The following is a 5,000-nucleotide window of genomic DNA, read 5'->3' as shown; positions in this document are numbered from 1 at the left end:
TTCAGTTCAGTCGCGAAAGATGGAGAAACCGAGTGCACACGTGAGTTGCTCTGTGGTTGACTGCCAGAAACAACATGCGAATGTGTTTTCTATACCAAAAACGGACCAAACTATCAGGGACCAGTGGATAAAATTCATTTTTAATGACGCTGTCCCAGCAACACTTTCAACTGGCTTATTGTTCGGTGTCTGCGCTAAACATTTTACGCCGGAATCATTCACAAATTTGGGCCAATATCAGGCGAAGTTGGCCACGAAGCTCCGTTTGAAAAAAGGTGCCATTCCAACCATCCAGGACTTGCCTGAAATTGAAACGGTAAGACTGTTTTTATTGCTCTACTGTGTGTAACAAACAGCAGCTAACTACTAATGCGGCTATTGTATGTAACGTTAGCTTCAAGGTAAACACGAGGAATGGACTCTACGTCCACGACAGCCAAAACATCGCATCAGATCTCGCGAGACAATAATGCCTTCAGAAATAAAGGTTTTAGGAGCTCTGTTTTTATTTATTTTTTCACTTTTATTTTTTAGAAGGGCATGAAAGACTATAATACAGCAATAGGTATCCAAATTAAGACTAGGTTATGACTCCTTTAAAACAGATAAAGCAAAGCTCTCTGTCCTGTACAACCTACAATGAACAACATCATCCACAACAAAGCAACATCAAATGCATTCATTTCTGCTCTCAAGGTTACAGCGTTCAGCAGCACATGATTGTGTTACACGTTTCCAGGATGCAAGAGCATTAATACTACAAATGCATGTAGTCATATGCATCTCCAATGAAGGATAAACAATGAAATATACAGCAAGATGAATGCAGACTTGCACAGCAGTTTAGTTAGTCTTTTAACAATTATCAATCAAGTTAATTAGCTAAATCTTTCCATTTCGCAGGACGTACAGAATAATACCCTTTCTATCAATATGAAGCTCCCATTTAAAATGGACCTGAAATGAAACAAGCACAATAATATGAGAATATGCTGAACATGCAAGACATGAAACGACCAGTCTTTTAACTACAGGCCCACAAAACTCAATTTACAGACAACAGCACACATACAGCACTTGAATACTGATCCCACACACACACACACACACCAATGTCTCTACCTCTCTCACACACTCATGATGTGATCTGAATCCCAATGGTATGTGATGAAATCCGGCAGTTCTGATTGGCTGAAGAAGCAGGAAGTGAGCACATTCCACACACATTCCAACTCACACAGCACCACAAACGACCAATGAGAAGCACGGACAGAGTCAGGCTGAACCAATCAGAATCTTAGTTCATGATGAGCGCAGCAGGGATTGGATAATCAATATTGGGCGGCTGAAAACAGCCCTATCAGTACTGTTCTGGGAGACAAACAAAGCCCTTTTTGTCAAGGAATAGGTTTATACAACAAGATGAAATGTAGTCTATTCTGATGTTAGTGTGTACTATACATAATCCCCCATCATGACTTATTATCTGTCAACACTTTTTAGAGTCAAACAATAGCAAACCTAAATATTGATGAACTTAAAATGTCTCTCAATGCCTGAGTAATCTTTAACCTGTTAAGCTTCACCAGTGCGTCGGCGCACTGAAGCGTTTTTTATTTATTTAATTCAAAATTACTATCAGATTTAATGTTATACCTTGACAAACTATACATCATTAAAAAGATATAAGACTCAAGTTTCAGTATTTGACCACTATTGTATTCTGAGAAACTCATAGTGACAGTTATGTCTTAATTTGTGTCAGGAGTTATGAAATGAAAAAATGAGTCGATACCTTTAATATGAATTATGCGCGTCAGCCGCTCCCATTCATAATAAACTCCCGTGCTGTCGTCATGACAGCGATACACAAAACAACGTCCCTCAGGGCTTTAGCTCACAAATGTGCAGATTTTGAGAAATATTGATAGATTCTTTTAGATTTACATCATATTTCTATAGACAGGAATAATATTTATTGAATTTATACCCAAATGCGTCAATGTAATCTTTATGAGCGTTTGGTATTCTAATTCACAGTGTTTTCAATTCATACCAATAGCCTGAGGGCGCTATATGCACAGTAATATAGTCCATATATGAAACATGAAGAAGAGCCATGATCATGTGACATTCCAGGAAGCCTCGAACACACACAAAGCTACAGAGTTCGCGCTGTAAAATGCAGATACAGATGTTTTGAAGACAATAAACATGATTGCAATGATATCTGATTTGCCTGTGTTCTTCAAGCCATGCCAGGTATTTTCATAATAAAAGATTATATTTATAATGTAATGCTAATCTATATAGACTTCATCATTGTGCATAATACTATCAAATAATATATTTTCTGTCTGATTTTTTTATCTGAAGCTAAATTAGATCACAGAAGATTATTTAAAACATTCGGCTTGAGTTATAAAGTACGTTTTGAGCATAAACATGGTTTTAATCTCATACAGTATATTGTCGTGTATTGATGGTGTGCTAAGCTAACATGCTAGCTAGCCCTAACTGTTAGTCACATGACATGGTCTTGAAAAACATTTAACTAAATACAGAGTTTTGGGCTTATTATCTTCAGATTTTAAACATAAAATGTTTAGACATGTGGCTTTAGCTGTAGTGCATTTCTAGATTGCTCCAGTGCCAACTTCAATTTTATTTTCATGAGGATGTTTCATAAAAAATAATTTCTAATAACTTTACAAAACTTTGAAGCTATTTATAACAATTTTTGTCATTACGACAATAATTAATTCTACATTTACAATAAACTGCCAGGTGTCAGCTTTCAAACGAGATCATACTTGTGCTTTTAGTACAAAGGGTTCATGAACTGTATCTGTTTCAGTTTGGGTATGTCATTTCTGGGGATTTTTCAAAAGTGGCGTTGCAGCTTAACAGGTTAATGTAAATAAAGGTTTAGAGATAATTGCTCAGAAAGTATAATGTTAACAATCCAGATAAATTAATGACATTTCAGAGCATGAAGAGGCATGAAACATGAGCCAGAGAAACAACCATAATAGATTCTTATACAAAGTCACAACGTTTCAGCAAAAATAACATGCGTTTCTTCCAATAAATATACAGCTCATTTTATTTTATTCATCTCACTGATTGTTTTTGTAGATCATTCAAGATCCCTCATCAGATCTGACAGTCCAGCCATCATGCAGAATTTCTTCATCATCATCATCATCATCTGAAAACACACACCTCTCCAAACCTGCCTTACTTTTGTAAACACACACAGAACAGAATGTGATCACACACCGAATCCACTGAGCTACGAGTCAGACTGCAGCTTCTCACGTCTACAGTCAAATGGCACTCTTATACTTTAACTTAATGACTTGTTTTAACGAAGAGTACTACAGTATGATGCTGTCAGACTGACATATGCCTGTATAGACATGTCTTTCTCTCTCTTCACACACACACCTCCATATACTGAGAAATTCACAGTGATTTGGACGACTGCACATAACCCTTCAAATGTTTCCCCCTATATGTTTAACACTGACTGCATTTCAGCTAATATATACAGTACATGCATGTATATATATACACCCCTATGATTATAAAGCATATTCAGAACAATAATCATGACTAGACTTCATATCCAGGATCTGATAAATCACTATAGCCAGCTGAAGCCCAGAGAATGAATGATTATTATCAGTCATGCTTACGTTCAGACCAGCGCCCAACAACAGCATTAACACACAGGTAAAGTAACTTATTTGTAGTTATTTTATTAGTATAAAATATTCTTTACATAACATTTATTTATTTTCAAGTGAAAAACTCAATTTATAATATTTTGATTGATTCATATTTTCTTAGTTAGGCTGTCCAAAACAAAAATAAATCTGCAACCATTTCCCAGACCCAGATCACAAAACAACTTAGCAAAAATGCAATAGCACATAATAATTTTAAAATGCATATTAAGGTTAATTTGTTGCAGTACTGAATCAGTTGCGAAATAGATAGGTGTATATATCGGTCAACAGCTCGTGTAAATGCAGGCCAGCTGCGTGTCACTGAGGATGACGAGGGAAGATCGGGCTTCTTTAACTGCACACACTGCGTGTGTTTGTGGCCTTGCCCGCGTCTGATGCAACCACCGGGGATCGATACGATATGACACCGGTAATACTGTCCTGAACCGGCCAGCAGGAATACAACAATCTCATGATCATGCTGATATCAAGACCAGATCAGTTAATCACTCAACACGAACACATCTGACAGTGTATTCCCCAACGAGCATTACATGTGTGCCTTAATGGATTTAAATTAGCCCCCAATTATGACGTGAGGCTTGCAAAAGAGCCGCAATAAAAACAATAACACACACACACACTGAACAAAAGAATCAGAGTCGTCAACAGGTTCAGTCAGACATCTGTCATCAGCCCGTGATCAAAGCACCGCTGCCGCCAGATCAAACAGAGGCAGTTTATCAACAAGACGATTCAAAGTTGCGGATCACAAAGAGTGTGAAGTGTTACAATGTATCAGAGACGTTCCATCCGGTCGCGCGCTGTTACTACACTCTGCGCCACAGTAAACACAGTGAAACACCCCAAACCGGCGAGACCTTCACATCTGCGCCCGAACACACGCAAACACTCACCCGAGATCTGCGGTCGGGGTCCTCCGCGGTTAAACCCGCCCGGGCATGAGTGCTTCCCGTGGACAGAGAGGTGTCCTGGAAGGAGAGATTAGCCTGCGTCCCTCTCTCTCACACACGCACGCACACACACGCTCGCAGGGATGAGAATGCAGGAATGTGACGTTTAGTCCGGTTTGCTGACAGGACACGCGCACGTGGCAACCGGGGATTGTGGGAATTTGAGTTCAAGGAGAATAGTTATTATGGATGAAGAATGGTTGCGATATTCTATTCTATTGTATCTTATCTTATTGATATATTGTAGCCTAATGTTTTATTTTTTTATTTAGTAACATTATAGATTTGATTT

At 38.2% G+C, this 5,000-nt stretch overlaps 1 protein-coding gene across 1 annotated transcript in view; it reads right to left on the bottom strand.

Moving 5' to 3' along the window:
* The window catches only part of ctif (CBP80/20-dependent translation initiation factor), a 74,258-nt gene extending 69,435 nt beyond the window's left edge, over positions 1-4,823 (bottom strand). The window contains exon 1 of the mRNA XM_079847317.1: positions 4,652-4,823. The gene's annotated coding sequence lies outside the window, so the exon portion shown is untranslated. The remainder of the gene's footprint in view (positions 1-4,651) is intronic.
* Positions 4,824-5,000: the final 177 nt, after the last annotated feature.

This window comes from Squalius cephalus (assembly GCF_949319135.1).
Source record: "Squalius cephalus genome assembly, chromosome: 17".
NCBI classification, from domain to species: domain Eukaryota; kingdom Metazoa; phylum Chordata; class Actinopteri; order Cypriniformes; family Leuciscidae; genus Squalius; species Squalius cephalus.
This window is presented reverse-complemented; position numbering and strand designations above follow the sequence as displayed.